Here is a 17253-nt window from a genome sequence, read left to right on the forward strand (position 1 = left end):
GTTTGTGCGAGAATTTTCCTGAGCCACAAGCCTGAAGTTTGGGTGATTGGTCATTAAATTTATTCTCATTGAGTTTCAGAATGTAATATTATTTGTATTTTGTTGTATTTTTATTTTATTTTCCTTATAAAATTATGAATGCATTTTAATCTGGTCTGGGCCACACCTGGGAGTGTTGTGGGTTTCAGGTGAGTTTCTGGAGTGTTCAATATTCTGTTGGCACCTAGCTCGACTTTATCCTTATTTAACTCTAAGCAAGAAGTCATTACTCTTCATCATTCACCAAGGTTGATGATAGGCTACAAAAAAACAAACAAAATGAAGATCCAATAGGAAATCAGAGCTGAATGAAATTACTTTCTCATAGCTTGGGAAGGGCTCTTAATCCTCAACTATTATTGGATTCCCAGAATCCAGAGGGCCACCATCCATTTCCACCAGTGGTGAGATTCAAAAAAATTTACTACTGGTTCTGTGGGCATGGCTTAATGGGCGTGGCTTGGTGGGCATGGCAAGGGAAGAATATGGTAAAAATCTCCTTTCCCACCCCACTCCAGGGGAAGGATACTGTAAAACCTCCAATCCCTCCCCACTCCTGGGAGAAGGTTATGCAAAATCCCATTCCCTCCCCACTCTACCCACCTGCTTTCCAGCTCTGTTCTCCTCTGCAGGGCAACAAAAGAAGAGCCAGCTAATCAGCTGGGACTCAGGAGGCAGAGAATAGATGGGGGCAGAGCCAATCAGAGGTGGTATTTGCCGGTTCTCTGAATTACTCAAAATTTCCACTACCAGTTCTGCAAAACTAGTCAGAACCGGCTTAATGGCTTGATGGGCATGGCTTAGTGGGCATGGCAAGGGAAGGAAACAGTAAAAATCTCCTCTGATTTCCACCATTGTAACTACTGGGCCAACCGTTCATGGACTTATAGTTACCTATTCTTCAAACTTCAGTAGAGAGTAGCTTCTAGTTGATTTTGAAAAAGGGAAGCAGAGTTGGACCTGATGTAGGAAACCAATTCAATAGTTAATAGTAGGGAACTTGGCTTAAGGGAGCTTTTAAAGTCACTTCATAAATATCCGCTACATTTGCTTTCTGTGGAGCTACTTTTTAAAGTATCTAAGAGCCAGGTTGGTATAGTGATTCCGCTGCTAGCCTAGAAACTAGGAGACTGTGAGTTTCAGTTCTGTTTTAGCAATGAAAGCCAGCTGAGTGACCTTGGGCCAATCATTTGCTCTCTCTCAACACAACTCACTTCACAGGGTTATTGCAGAGCAGTGGTGGGATTCAATTTGTTTTACTACCAGTTCTGTGGATGTAGCCAGGTGGGCGTGGCCAGGTGGTCATGTGACTGAGTGGCTGTGACTATGTGGTCATGTGACCATGGGTCAAAAGTCTTTTTTCTTAGCCAGCACCCCTCTGCGCCCTATTTTTGGTCTCCTGGGCCTCAAGGAAGCCTCCTGGGAACTGAAAAAAGAAGCATTTTGAAGCCTTCCAAAGTAAGTACAACAGCCAGCGGGGATCAGCTGTGCATGCAATTCAGATTAGCTAGAAAGCAAGAAATCCAATGATTAGCTGATCATCACCCAGCTGATCATCGGACATACCAGTTTGCCTGAACCAGGCCAAACCAACAGCATTTCACCTCTGTTATTGGGGGGGGCGGAGAGAAGGACAAAGAGGTATTATGTAGGTTTTCTGCCTTGTTACTTAAAAAGAAATAAACACAGTATAAAATTACTAAATAAATAACTCTGAAAACTTCACTCTGAAATTCCTTAGTTCTTTATTTCTTCCAACCAGGCTAAGAAAAAAACCCCTATGCTTTTTAATTCAGTACATTCTATGATACACATTCTTGGTCATCCTTTTACTTCGATCTCAATCTGTCAAGAATATTGTTTCCTTTCTCTGCTTTTACTGATAAAATATATCCATTCGTACTTTATTTCTTGAGATCTTGAGTGAGATTATCCCTCATCTTCCATCCCCTTGGGCCTTCTGCTACCAGTCCTTTTCAGTCAGCAAGTTCTTTGCTCGTCTAACATTTCTGAGACCCACGTCAGCATTTTCCTCTGAACCTTCAACTTAATAATTGCCTTGACAGCAGATTCTGCCTAAGAAGTCACAAATACCGAACTCAATATTCACAAAAGTTTGGACAATGGTTAAGAATATGTTCAAAGCAAAACTGGCAAGATTAATTACATTTCCATTTGCATGTCTGGAATCTCTCATACAGTTTTAAAAAACATACAAATCAAATGCAACCAAGAAACTCAATATTATTGTCTGCCTCAGTCTTCTCTGTCCAAATGTCCATTATCTATGTAAGGACTAAAATACAATCTCCTAGATTACTATTCACCATGGCAATGATGTAACTGGCTGGGAATTTGGAAATCTATACCATTAGTACCATTACCAGAATATCCAAACAGGCAAATGAGGACATGGAAAATTGGAAAAGAGGACAAATGGTGGAACACATTAAAGAGGACACATTAATTATTTACTTTCTCAGCATCCCAGATAAAAATTACAGCAAAAAACTGCAAAAAATGTACTTAGGTCTATATGTACAGTTTATGAAACTACTTTTCTCAGCATCAGAAAGACTCATTTTTCAGTCACAGAAATGTGCTAGAGACTTAGGATGCAAAAGCCTTCGGAGTGTAACTGATTATCGCCTGGTTGGAACTTTGGTGTTTTCTGAATTTGGTTATTTTCTTGCAGATGTTTCATTACCCAACTAAGTAACATCATCAGTGCTAGAAGGGAGTGGGCAGGATTTGCTCTCTGTTTATATACAAGTGGCTTGCTCTGTCTGTTGATGGAAGTAGTTTGGTGGTTCCTTGATTAGATTGTTGTTTACTGTTTATTTGATTGTTTGAATTGGTAATTCCTTAATTGTTGTTTCCTTCCTGTTGTTTTAGGTCTAGTGGTGAGCTGTTGATCTAGTATTAATCTTGGTGTTAATCTCTGCTTATCTGGGTGTTGATTGCTGGTGAGGAGATGTTTTGTTTCCTTTTTAGCTTTTTTATTGTCTCTTTTTGAATGGTATGCAAATGTTGTTTATCTGTATGTGCCTGTTGATGGCTGATTTGTCTGACTTACCAGCTTCCAAAAATTACCTAGTGTTTTTGAATTTGGCTTGGTTTAGGATGCTCAGTTTCCCAATTGAAACTATGCTTAAGTCTGTCCATGTCCATGGCAATTATGAAGTTTTCGTCATGTCTTCTGACTGCTAGTTGGTGTTCATAGATGATTGTGGTTTAGTCAATTTCTGGTAGCAGCCAAGCCAGCCCAAAGGTAGTAATCAATTATTTATTATTTATTTATTAAATTTATTTTCCTGCCAGATATGAAGACAAAAAGGGAAGATTTTTGCTGGATGCCTAGTAACCATGTCTGAAAGGCACAGGTTATATTTGGTCTTTCTGGCACCCCCAATATGAATCTACCTTGAGAGTCAACATTCCTGCAAATGGATTATAGAATTGTTGGGTAAGTTAATGCAGAAAAGAAGTGATTAAGATTGTCCAATTAAAGTCAGTTTGGAATTCATAATATGAATTCTAGAAGCATATTTATCGACAGCTGCTCTTGGAACCAAGGTTAGTTCTTCCTTAAATATTCCTAATTCATGGTGATGCAATCACCAACATGAAGAATTTAAGGAATTAAACCAAATCCAAGAGGAAGAAGACATCTTGCAGAAATTGCAGCTGAATTAGTGCTACCACTTCACAGGATACTTTCTCAGGGATCAGACAGATACATGCAAACCGCAGAGCCCCCAAGGTGGAGATACGTCAATATTCCAGCTTTATGCAGTTTCCAATGATAGCTACTCTCCAGCTATTGGAAGATAATGAGAATTGCTCTTAGTTAATTTCCACACAGAGGAAAAACAGCTGGAGAAATGAAATGAATGAAATGGCATGTGAAAACTTTTGCATACACACCTACATACACAAAGAGTAGTCAAGCTTGGCAAGTTTAAGACTTGTGGACTTCAACTCCCAGAATTCCGGAGCTAACATGACTGGAGAAGGAATTCTGGGAGTTGAAGTCCACAAGTCTTAAAGCTGTCAAGTTTGAAGACCCCTGCCTTAAAGGCAATGTTTCTCAACCCTGGCAACTTTAAGATAGACTTCAATTTCCAAAATTGGAAGTTGGGAGTTGAAGTCTGCATATCTTAAAGTTGCCAGGGTTCAGAAACACTGCCCTAAGGAGTTTAATTACATGAGAAGCAAAATTTCATAGCTTACAATAACTATAAATGATGTATAAATAGCTCTTCTAAACAACAATACTGCCCATGTTTACACATTCTTTTGATAAGTAGACTCTGGGAAGATTCAAGTGAATGACATTTGAAATGGTTTTGATTATTTTAACATACAATTCAGAGCTTGAATATTTCTTGATTTCAGGCAAAAAAATGAATAAGGCTCTTTTTTTGTATATTGTACATATTAGCACATTTAATCTAGAGAAGCCTGCTACAGCTTACATTTAAAAATTGGGTTGCAAGTATTATTAGTAGCAACGATAATTTTACTTGCAGATTTCTTCTCTTTGCTTCCTAATTTTAGCCACAGGGAGCACATGCCTGATGTGCTATGTAAATACAAGGCAATATAGTAATAGCATTTAGGCTTGTATACTGCTTCTTGGTACTTTACAACCCTCTGTAAGTGGAGGGTTAGCATATTGCCCCAACAATATGCCCCGTCAGGATCAAACTTCTGGCAGTCTGCAGAATTAGCCTGCAATACTACAGTCTAACCACTGTGCCACCATGGCTCTTATGTGCCACCAGGACTTTTATAAATATAAATGTAAACATGCAGAAGAATCTTCAGTAATGATCCCTAAGGGCAAGGATGGCAATGCATATTGTATTTTGTTAATTCAAATCTCTACAAAATATTTTACAGCGTGGTCGTACCCAAATTAGTTTAGAACTAAGTCACGAGAAATTGTAATCCAGAACTCATTGACTCAAATATTCAACTTTGATTATTTGGTCCAAAGGAACACTGGGATGGAGTCTAATTTAGAAGAATCTTGCAGCTGTTGCTGCGTTTCATTTCCCAGCACAGAAGTATAGCTCAAAGTACACAATACAAAATACCAAGTTAGATCTCATCCTCTATTTATAGAAATGTAGGCCAATAGCAACACAGAGAAAAGAGAGAGCTTTAGGAAAAAAATCTATCGTTGATTTCAGTTTAGATTTTTTTTCTTTTAAAACCAACATTTGAAAACATTTGTACTTACCTGTAAAAGTCTCGTCCTTACAGAGCTGCTAGTTTCAATTTGTTGAAATGTCGCAATAGTTTGCAGGAAATGAATTCTGTGTGTCAGGACAAAGTATATTTTTACAGGCTAAATCTATCTCCACCCACAGAAGCCCTTTCTTGGCAAGTACTGGATTTCTGCTTTGAACAAAACAAGAGCAATTGGTAACAAACTGGCTAGTCTTGAATGGAGCTGAACACTGAAAACTCTTGCTCTGCTCTCATATTTGTATTGGGTTAATCCTGACATTGCTTGTTTTCATGACTGTGTGGAGAGAATACAGCTTTGGGCATTTAATTTAAAAAGTAGAACGTGCTTACTTTCACAGCAGAATATGGGTTTATTTTTCCACCTTGTAACATTGTGCTGTCCAGGCAAAAAGTAAAATTGAAAAAAAAGCAGCATATCAGAATGGTTAAATAGTTTTAAAAAGTGTAGTTAAATATTAACTTTGTGCTGTTACTTCCATCTACATCCCTTCCCTCTCCCCAACTAACCTTGTTTCAGGTAACAGTTTACATGATTCAGTGTTTTTCTGTATAAAACAATTAAAAGTACAGTGAAAAATAAAACCTATCTGTATAAATATTCAGATAATGGTTAAGGCATTAGTCTAAAAACCAGGGGACTGTGAGTTCTAGTCCTGCTTAAGCTATGAAAGCCAACTGGGTGACCTTGGACAAGTCATTCTCCCTCAGCTCCCAATCCTCCTCACAGGGCTGTAATTGTAGTAAAAAAAAAAAAGCAAGAGGAAAAAATATTAGATATGTTCACCATCTTGAGTTATTTGTAAAAAATAATGAAGGTGAGATTAAAAAAAGAACTAAATAAATAAATAAATTTGTTACCTGTCAAGCAGGTTATTACTGAAGGCAAACTACTACATCCTTGATCCAAAATAGCCCACCTGACAGATCAAAGCAGCAGAGAAAAGGCATGAGATGACTCAATCGGTAAAGAGTGAGAACCATCCTTGCCAAATACTGTAAAACCATAGTAAAGTGCGAGCAGTGAGTGCATACGTCTGGCAGCACCCACAAAGTTCCTGGGTAAGCCAAACTATGTAGGAAATGTGTAAAAATGTGAAGAGTAAATAAAAACAATAAAAAGTAGGACTGAGCAAAGCCCTTTGTTTGTTTTGTTGTTGTTGTTTTTGTTGGTGGTGGTGGTAGAAGAAGCAGAAAACTTCTGAAGAACTCATTTGGAGATAGAACCGGTGACATTCAGCTGTGAGAGTCTGAATCTCTTTTCCTATCAAACTGACTTTCCACACTGGAGTAGTATTTCTGCAAGAAGTTTTTCATTCCAGGCTAGCGCTTCTTTAGAAGTAATTGCCATAGCTTCCCATTATTGTACAGGACCTCTCAAGTACTTCAGAAACAGAGGTGGCATTCAGCAGGTTCTGACCAGTTCTGGAGAACGGGTAGCAGAAATTTTGAGTAGTTCGAAATACCACCTCTGATTGGAGATTTTACGGTATCTTTCCCCTGCCACGCCCACCAAGCCATGCCCACAGAACAGGTAGTAAAAACAATTTGAATCCCACCACTGTTCAGAAAGCATAGGCTGGACCATGGAAGACAGGACCTGGCAACTGAAAAGGAATAAATGTCTACCCAAGCCTAAGGTGACCAAGAGAAATCGAGCAGATTCCAGCCTCTGATCATGTCATCGGTGAGTGAAATGTGCTGGACTACCATCTAGAGTAGTGGTCGCAACTTTTTGGACCTCGAGGACCACCAAATTCATAATTTTAAATCCCGCGGACAAGAGACCCTGGGAAAATCCCCCAAAAAGTCTGCAGGAAAATTCCCCACCCTGTTTTCTTACCGATTGATCTTTCTTTATTTGGGTTCAAAGGATATTATCTCCAGCTCCGTTCTCAGGGAGAGAGAGACAGAGACAGAGACAGAGACTTTTGGCGTCATGCAAGGAAAGCAGCAGAAGCAGCAGAAGTCTTTCTTTCTCTGCCCCAAATTCCTCCAGAAATGAGTCTTTGCCAGTGCAGCCTCTTGGAGCAGGAGGCCTTGCAGCATCCCAAAAACTCATTTCTGGCAGAGTTTGGGGGAGACAAAGAAACTTTTACTGCTTTTCTTGAGTGTAGCCAAAAGAAGAAGAAAGAAGCGGAAAGAAGCAGCCCGGTGACCAAGCCAGTTGCATGGGGCGAGTGGGACAAGTTCCCCCCCCTCCACCCTTTCCCTTCTCCCCTCAGTATGTGTTGTTTGCAATGCAAGCGACACAAGCCTTGTGTTCCCGCACAGGCTGGAATAATTGCTTTGGGGGTGACATTTTTCTGCGGACCATCCAAATTTTCTTTTGGACCACCAGTGGTCCCTGGCCCACTGGTTGGTGACCACTGACTTAGACAACTCGCGTTGTCACAGTGACATCACATGACATATCGGGACTTTTTTCCCCTTCTCTAAACCGGGCATAGGAATGGCTAGCATGTGATGCATCCGGCCCATGGGCCGGGAGTTTGACAGCCCTGATCTAGAGCTTCCAATTTTAATGGCAGACTGCAGCTACACATGTATGTTGGCATTATATTCCTGGAAACTCCTCCAGTGTTTTAAAAGAAGCTGGCAATAGAATGAAGTGTTTTTCCTTCCTTCTCTTTAAATCTGATCTTTGAGACTCAGCTTCAAAGGTTACTGTAGAAACAGTAACATAACTGCAAACCACTCTCATTTATTTTCCCAGAGAATAAAAGTGCCAGAAAGGGCTAGTCTTGTGAAAGCAAGCAAGCAAGGGAATTCTTCTTCCAGAGTGATTATATAGGGAGAAAACAGGGAATCGGGAGTACATTCAGCTGACATATTCCCTTTATCGCCTATTAGAACTAGTTTATATAAGTGATATGGTGGATTCAAAAAAGAATAGCATCAGCCATCCAAAATGTCACTCTCAATCTTCAACCTGTCAAAATATACCCTGCAGATGAAAACTGCTACCTCAAAACCATCAGTTTACACACACAGTTTATATGTCAGTCTGCTTTTGGTCTTTGCAATAATTTGACTTGGCTGATATACTTGAAAAGGCAACTGGAGGTGTTTGCATAGTATCTCTATGGTAATCCCATTCACATCAAATATGTTTTACAGCTCTCAACATTGCAGTAATTACTTTAGCTGGAGTTATTTCAGGCTGCAATAGCTTTATGTGGACAGATTTTTTTTTTAAAAAAGATTGTGTATTGAAATTTGCAACTCCAGTCAATGTTTTCAATCATTTTTCTAAAGAGTCCCTAGTCAATATTCCTAACAAGAAGTGGCATTCTAAGACTTTCCTGGGCATTTTATTAAATCCTAGTAGGTTTGCCACCTATTAGGTTTATTAATAATACTGAAACTTAATATGAACAAGGAAGCATTGCTCAAAACAGGACACAGCATCATGGATGTTGGAAACTTACTGTGGGCAATTGCATACTCTGATTTACTCAGCAACAAAGTACACTGCTCAAAAAAATAAAGGGAACACAAAAATAAGACATCCTAGATCTGAATGAATGAAATATTCTTATTAAATACTTTGTTCATTACATAGTTGAATGTGCTGACAACAAAATCACACAAAAATTATCAATGGAAATCAAATTTAGCAACCCACAGAGGTCTGGATTTGGAGTTACACTCAAAATTAAAGTGGAAAAACACACTACAGGCTGATCCAACTTTAATGTAATGTCCTTAAAACAAGTCAAAATGAGGCTCAGTAGTGTGTGTGGCCTCCACGTGCCTGTATGACCTCCATACAACGCCTGGGCATGCTCCTGATGAGGTGTCGGATGGTCTCCTGAGGGATCTCCTCCCACACCTGGACTAAAGCATCCCCCAACTCCTGGACAGTCTGTGGTGCAACATGGTATTGGTGGATGGAGCGAGACATGATGTCCCAGATGTGCTCAATTGGATTCAGGTCTGGGGAACAGGCGAGCCAGTCCATAGCATCAATGCCTTCATCTTGCAGGAACTGCTGACACACTCCAACCACATGAGGTCTAGCATTATCTTGCACCAGCATATGGTCTCACAAGGGGTCTGAGGATCTCATCTCGGTACCTAATGGCAATCAGGCTACTTCTGGCGAATATATGGATGGCTGCGTGGCCCCCTAAAGAAATGCCACCCCACATCATTGCTGACCCACTGCCAAACCGGTCATGCTGGAGGATGTTGCAGGCAGCAGAACGTTCTCCACAGCGTCTCCAGACCCTGTCACGTCTGTCACATGTGCTCAGTGTGAACCTGCTTTCATCTGTGAAGAGCACAAGGCGCCAGTGGTGAATTTGCCAATCTTGGTGTTCTCTGGCAAATTCCAAACGTCCTGCACAACCCCCACCTGTGGATGTTGGGCCCTCATACCATCCTCATGGAGTCTGTTTCTGACCGTTTGAACAGCCACAGGCACATTTGTGGCCTGCTGGAGGTCATTTGGCAGGGCTCTGGCAGGGCTCGTCCTGTCCCTCCTTGCACAAAGGTGGAGGTAGCGGTCCTGATGCTGGATTGTTGCCCTCCTACGGCCTCCTCCATGTCTCCTGATGTACTGGCCTGTCTCCTCGTAGTGCCTCCATGCTCTGGACACTATGCTGACAGACACAACAAACCTTCTTGCCACAGCTTGCATTGATGTGCCATCCTGGATGAGCTGCACTACCTGAGCCACTTGTGTGGGTTGTAGACTCCGTCTCACGCTACCACTAGAGTGAAAGCACCACCAGCATTCAAAAGTGATCAAACCATCAGCCAGAAAGCATAAGAACTGAGAAGTGGTTGGTGGTCACCACCTGCAGAACCACTCCTTTATTTGGGATGTCTTGCTAACTGCCTATGCTTTACCTGTTGTCTATTCCATTTGCACAACAGCATGTGAAATTGATTGTCGATCAGTGTTGCTACCTAAGTGGACAGTTTGATTTCACAGAAGTGTATTTGACCTGGAGTTACATTGTGTTGTTTAAGTGTTCCCTTGATTTTTTTGAGCAGTGTATTTTGACTGGTGGGGCCCAGGAAGAGAGTCTTCTTTGCCATTGCCTCTGTTCTGGGGAACATTCTGGCCCCAGAGGAGAGAGAAGGAGTTAAAATATGGCTCTGCACCCTTGCTTGGGGTTCAGACAAGGTCTCACACACAGAGGTGATATTCAGCAGGTTCTGACCAGTTCTGGAGAACCGGCAGCAGAAATTTTAAGTAATTTGGAGAACCAGCAAATACCACCTCTGACTGGCCTCGCCCCCATCTATTCGCTGCCTCCCAAGTCCCAGCTGATCGGCTGGGTCTTCTTTTGTCACTCTGCACAGGAAAACGGAGCTGGAAAGCAGGTTAGTGGGGTGGGGAGGGAATGGGGATTTTGCAGTAACCTTCCCCTGCCATGCCCACCAAGCCATGCCCACAGAACTGGTAGTAAAAAATGTTTGAATCCCACCACTTGTCACACAGTTATGGGCTTGGCTAATTCCCTGAAGGCCTTACTCCCACCTTTTAACTAACTTTTAACTAATTTTACACTAAATTTTAACTTATCCTCGATTTTTAACTTTTATATATCGTTTTTACAGTTTGATTTTTTTTCTGTACAGCACTCAGGGTCCCTCAGGGAGATGGGCAGTTTTTAAAAATTGAGAAATAATAAATATGCTCATGTGCCTCTATATAGCTATCATAATCTATTTAAATGTTTATTTACTAAACACAAAAGCAGGATAAAAATGCAGACCAAAGAAGGGAGAGGGAAATGAGAAAAGAGTGGAGAATTTAGTATCAATCTTCTATGTTATCTGTATCTCACTATCTGTGTCACAAGGCATAGAACTATCCAGAGTCCATAGCCACAATATTGTGGCAATATAATTAGTATTGATAGTCTCAAAGGAGGGATTTTTAGTCATTCCAACTTTAACCCTTTTGTGCAAATAGCAGCAGAGAGAGGTAGAAAATAGAACCCAAGCAGATTTCTATTCTATTCTATTCTATTCTATTCTATTCTATTCTATTCTATTCTATTCTATTCTATTCTATTCTACTGTGTTTCCCCAAAATCAAGACCCAACCAGAAAATAAGCCCTAGCCTGATTTTTAGCATGCTCCTAATATAAGTCCTACCCAAAAATAATCCCAAGTTAATCAGCCAGTGTAGGGTATGGGTGGGTATGGCCAGCACTGGAGGCAGTGAAGACTCAGGGGGTGATGGTATCTGACAGCATCCAGAGCCTGCACTGCGCAGGTGAATTGATTACCTGTCCAAGAAGCAGGCAGAGGCAGGGGAAAGGCTTGCCACAGGAGGCTCATGTTCATGTGGCTGCATCGGCAGCAGATGGAGGCAGAAGCAAGGAGGGAGGGAGGAGATCCCAACGTGCCTGGCAGGCTGCAGGCACATCGCTGGTGGGACTTCATGTCTCTCAACTTGCCTGTGGCCCACGTGGTGCATCGGGATCGCCTTCCTTCCCCCATCCCCCCCCGCCTCCATCTGCTGCCAGTGCTGCCACATGAAGACAAGCCTCCTGTGGTCCCCTGCCCACTGTGGCCCATTGACACTTGGCTTTCCCATGGCTCGCACAGTGCATCCAGATCATGTGCCCCCCCCCCCCGCCCCGCACCTCTCTCTCCATCAGCTGCTTGGACATGTAATCAATTCACCCGCACTGCATGGGCTGCGCAGCCCCAGAGTGTGTTGACCAAGTGGCCAGCGGGCTGCAGCTGCTGTGGACACCTCACTGCCTCTTGTGCATGTACTGGGGGCGGGGGCATCCAGCTGGCCTGATCACCCTGATATCATGTTTCCCTGAAAATAATGCTTATTTTGGAGCTTAAAAAAAATATAAGACCGGGTCTTATTTTCACAGAAATACACGGTATTCTATTCCTCCACCCTACTCTACTATCTAGCCTAGCTTCTTCTCTCTTCTCTTCCCTTCCTCTCCCCTTTCATCCCATCCCATCCCATTCCATTCTATTCCTCTGGTGGACAGGGACGATGCCTTCAGCAGTGGAGAGAGAAGAGCTGCCTGCTGGCATGTGAAACCAAGAGGCAGAACTAGTAGGGCTTTTCCCTTCCAACCTTTATTTTTCTCATTTCAATCCACCTCTGTACATTGTAGGATTCTCCATGTATCATTACTTTGTTCAAGTACCATATCCTCCCCTAAGAAACTGCCTGAAGGTATCTCATCATTTTCAAGCACTCCTCTGGGCACGCTTTGAACTGCAGCTAAAGAAATAAACAGCCATTTATATTTTGCATTAAATAAACCACAGAAGAACAACTTCAAAGTTAACATTGCTCACACTTGTTGGCTTCCTTGGCTATGTATTTATCCTTATTGTGTCCAAACGGCATTTTTCATGATGTTTTCTTGAAGTTGCAGTGATTTTCACCATCATTGCATTTGTATCCGGCTCTTTATTCTTCAAATTGCCAGTGAAACTAAAGGAATTTTCACTGAACAGAAATTTCGTAACTAAAACTACAATACCGTAATTACAAAATAATGAAATCATCAGCAGATGATGATTTTGTTTTATGCATACTATTTACTGTCACTGGACTCTGCCCGGAGTCACTTGGACAATGATCTTTATTTGTTTATTGAACAAACTTTTATTATATTTGTAAATAACTCAAGGCAGCAACATATTCAACACACCTTCCTCCTCCTCTTTTCCCCACAATAACCCTGTGAGGTGAGCTGGGTTGAGAAAGAATGACTGGCCCAAGGTCATCCAGCTGGCGTTCATGGCTAAAGCAGGACTAGAACCCACCATCTCCCATTTCTTAGCCTGATGCCTTAATCACAAGACCAAACTGGCTTTCAAATTATGCTTTTACAACCTAGGTACCATAATTGGTTGGTGAACTCTGTTGCTGTATAATTTTGGTATCCTTTGCAGGTGCCCGAATCCAGGAGTTAATTGAACAATTAATTAAATATATTCACACTTAAGAGAAATAACACAAATCCTACTGAAAAATGGCTATGTGCCTATGGCTATTTCCAACTTTGCTTTCTAGATTGTAAAGAACTTGTGTATTTTCTTGACCAACCGTAACATGGGATTTAATCAAGTACTCGGGCAAAGCAGGTGATTCTTACGGTTTTGAGGATCTAAATCTAGATCTGCTCCAAGCCGGTGCTACACATTTAACTCCTTACTTAAATAGCTATTGTTCTTTGTTGTTCAAAGCACGAGTGGATGTAACTGTCTCTGTAACAAAAACAAATAAAGATGGGAAAAAAAAACTCTAAAGCTGGTCTAATTTTTCAGTGCTCATATTGCAACATAGTACTATGTTCACATATTCATTTTTATATCATAACAATGGTTTCTCTTTCAATCCAATCCATTGCAATTCCTAGTCATGTTATTCTGAAAACAGAGAATAAACTTTAATCCAGATAAAAAGCTTGTTTGGTAAACCTATGATAAATACAGTATTTATACTGGGACTGGGTTCGTATATGGTGCTATACTGTGGCTTCTTTAATTATGTTAACTGTGTTCACTGAATAGCTCACCCTTGACTGAGTTTACATACTAAGGAATAAACCATAGCATGTTGTTCAATGACTGGTTCAAAAAAGATCAAAAGCAGATTTTAGGTTTTAACATGTTATGTGAATGAAGCCTTATTGGGTTTTTTTACAGTCCAGCTTTTTTCCAAGGGACTCACACAACGTCCCCAATCAATAATTCCCTTACTTCACCATTGTACTGTATACTCATAGTAACCCTGTAAAGTAGGCTAAGAAATTAGTTATAATTAACCAATTAACCAATGCCCTTATTTCATCTTCTGAAAATAGTTTCCCAGTCCACTCCTGGCATTCTAATCAGTATACTACAATAACTCTAATAATACATAACTTCATAAAATCAGAGAGGAGGGGGCACTCTTCTCTCTTTTTTTAAAAAAGAGCATAGGTTGAAGAATTAGGGTAGGAGATCAAAGGGAAGAGATGGCCATAATTAAAATGTCTTTGAATATTAGTAGCTTGGGTTGGTAGTTATGTTGTTGGTTTGAGCTCCGAGCTTGATGACTTGGTTGCAAACATTTCATTTCCATCCGAGGAGACATCGTCAGTGCGCCTTGGACTGTGTTTGTCTGTGGGAGCAGTGGCCCTTAAATACCTTTCTGAGTCCTGGTCTGATTTCGGGTGATGTGATTGGGTAGCTGTAGTTGCTGAATCATAGTCCTTGGTTTTAAGTACCATCTGTGTGATGTAAATTGGTGCTGGCTTTGTTCGGATAATTTCTGATGATGTCATGGTCTGGGTTTTGGGTTGATTTGATCAGCTGTGTGTGATGTGTCAGTTTCTTGTGATCTGTCAAGATATAACTTTGTTTGCAGTGTGGTTGTTCATTGGCCATAGTTTGAGTAAGTAAGAAAATATCTCAGTTGGTAAAGTATTTGTGGCTATCAACTCACATAGAGGTTGAAAGAGAACAAGATAAGAAATCTAATTATTGTGGGAAAGCAGAGAGGGAGGAATATAAACTTCATGAACTCTACAATCTAGACCTTAGAGATAAAGGAAATATTGTGATGCATACTGTGTTTTTATAGCAGTTTCGATAACATACTAAAATGTTGATGTAATTGCTGTAATCCAAACATCTGGGGTTTTGTATCCTGGCTCCACCTTCCACCCACTGAACTAGCAACTTGTTACTATGTAAATTAGATGATAGATGGGTGATAGATGGATCATGGATGGATGGATGGATGGATGGATGGATGGATGGATGATAAAGAGAGGGGGGAGAGGGAGAGAGAGGAGGAGATTGGAAGATCTCCAGTTGACCCAAGCAACCAATAAGATTGATTTTACAGTATTATTAAGAGTTTTTCAGTAAAACTTTCTAATCTTTTATACATATTTTAAAACTTTGAATTTTAATATTTTACTCTCAATTTTAACTGTTTTTATATATAGTTCTTAACATCTATGGTATTCAGCTTTGTTCGGGTATTTTCCCATGTCATTATAGTTGTGCTTTTAAAGTTGTAGCAACGTTTCGGCCCAATCTCATCTGCCATCATCAGGCTTCTGTATTGTGTTCGTCTGTGAGTCAGGCTTTTAAAGTTGTTCTTAACATCTATTTATACACTGCCCAGAGTTGCTCTTTGAGTGAGATGGGTGGTTTCTAAATATGATCTATAAAATATATATATTTTGTAAAGTGTACATAGAAATAGAAATGTAAAATGTATGCTTTGTAAAATGGCAGCCACCAGGGCTATAAAACTACAGACAGCATTAAATGAAAGCTAAGAGACAGAATAGAACGTAGAATAACAGAGTTGGAAGGGACTTGGAGGTCTCCTAGGCTAACCCCGGCTCAAGCAGGATACCTTATGCCATTCCAAACAAGTTGCTGGAATATCTGGGCCTTTGCACCATGGTCCCTACTTTTGCCTAATGGAGTAGCAACTTAGTAGTTCCTGCTCCCACTATCTGCATTTTGCCTGGCATCTTTCCCCTTAGCCTGGTGTGTGAGAGAGATAGGGCTGCATCCCGCTGTGTTGTTACCTTTTGGGAATGACTAGGAAAAGTGAAAAAAAGAGGAAAATAAAATCATTGTTACACTGCCACCTTCCGGCCATAAATTGGTATTCTCTAAAGGGTTTGCATTGTTGCTTCCATCAGCTCAAGCCAAAAAGAAAATAGTAGGACGTAGTTGTCCAAAGCCTCTGAGTAATCCCACCTAAGCTCATGTGTCCTCAGGTTCTACTGGTGATGGGGAACCAACTGGAAATTGTAAAAAATATACTTGCTGAGCTTCTGAAGAGAGCCTGGGTCAATAAGGCCCAGAGGATCTTCTGCTATTCTATCTCCTGTTGTACATGAATTAACAACCACAACCCTAACACGTCCAGAAGACTGGACTGCACTACTTCATAAAGTTCAATTGCTGAAACCCAATCAGCTTAAAAGGGGATTTAAATGAATTAAACATTTCAGGGTTGTATCTAGAATTTCCCCCCCTAACTTCTGTTGGCCATTTCAAGAAAACATAAGATTCCCACCCCCCACCCCCACCCCTCCCCCAAGATTAGAAGTATTTATTGCTCTATTTTAAAATCTAAGTATTAGTAGAATGTACAAAAAGATGTAGTCCAACTTTCTGAAATTATTACTAATTGCATATTCTTTCCAGAGTTAATTACCAGAAAGGTGTTTCAGGACTATATAGATTAAGCTCTGTGCAGTGTATTCAATCTACACTCGTTTATTGGGGATACATTCTAGCTGAAAGATTTGCTTTTGAGGAGAAGGCCTATTAAATATCTCACAAGTAATTGTTACTGGAGAAAAAGAGAAAAGGGGAGAGAAAACACTGTTATGATTTCGGAGAGATGATGACAGCACATTTTCTGAGTTGAAGGTTACTGAATGGTAAGGATTTGGGTACAGTTTTGTTTCAGAAAGATTAACTTTACCAAGATTTAATTAAGAGATTTAATTTGACCAAGGAAGGAAGATTAAGAAGACCCCAGGAGTTGGATATCTCAAGTATCTTCTTCCCACTTCTACTGCCTGACCCAGTTCTTATTTTTGCTGTATAACCCACCTATGTCAATAATATTTTATTTTAATATTAATATTAATATTTTGTTTTATTCCTTATGGAGACAAAAGCCTTCATCTGATGTGCTCTGGTATAAATTAATGGGATGCTAAACAACTTCATTCAAGAGAAATTGGATGGAATTTCAGTATGGAAATAAAGTTGTCATGGAAAAAATTCTTTCTAGACTACATTTTTTAAACAGCTTTGCCCGTTATGTACATAAAAAATAAATAATTTACAAGAAAGATCTAATCCAGCCTTTTTTTTTCTACACCAGATCTCAATTAGATGTTGTAAGAATAAAGTGGATTTCTTTTTATTTACCTTAAACTTGTAATTTGGCATTTACACGATATATTTATTATGAGTAG

General features: G+C 40.4%; 1 protein-coding gene across 12 annotated transcripts in view; it reads right to left on the bottom strand.

Annotated features, from left to right (window-relative positions):
• The window catches only part of HNMT (histamine N-methyltransferase), a 186377-nt gene that overhangs the window by 22852 nt on the left and 146272 nt on the right, over positions 1–17253 (bottom strand). For 5 of the 12 annotated variants that reach the window (XM_087920302.1, XM_087920303.1, XM_026720829.2 and 2 more), the window contains exon 1: positions 5288–5359. The exons of 1 other annotated variant lie outside the window; for it this stretch is intronic. The gene's annotated coding sequence lies outside the window, so the exon portion shown is untranslated. Of the gene's footprint in view, positions 1–166; positions 298–933; positions 1000–1605; positions 1646–5261; positions 5360–17253 lie in introns of those variants that run through there. 6 more of the 12 variants (XM_087920308.1, XM_087920306.1, XM_087920310.1 and 3 more) reach the window with 4 other exon arrangements.

Source organism: Pseudonaja textilis, chromosome 1 (assembly GCF_049901715.1).
Source record: "Pseudonaja textilis isolate UNSWEBS1 chromosome 1, rPseTex1.2, whole genome shotgun sequence".
Classification (NCBI taxonomy): domain Eukaryota; kingdom Metazoa; phylum Chordata; class Lepidosauria; order Squamata; family Elapidae; genus Pseudonaja; species Pseudonaja textilis.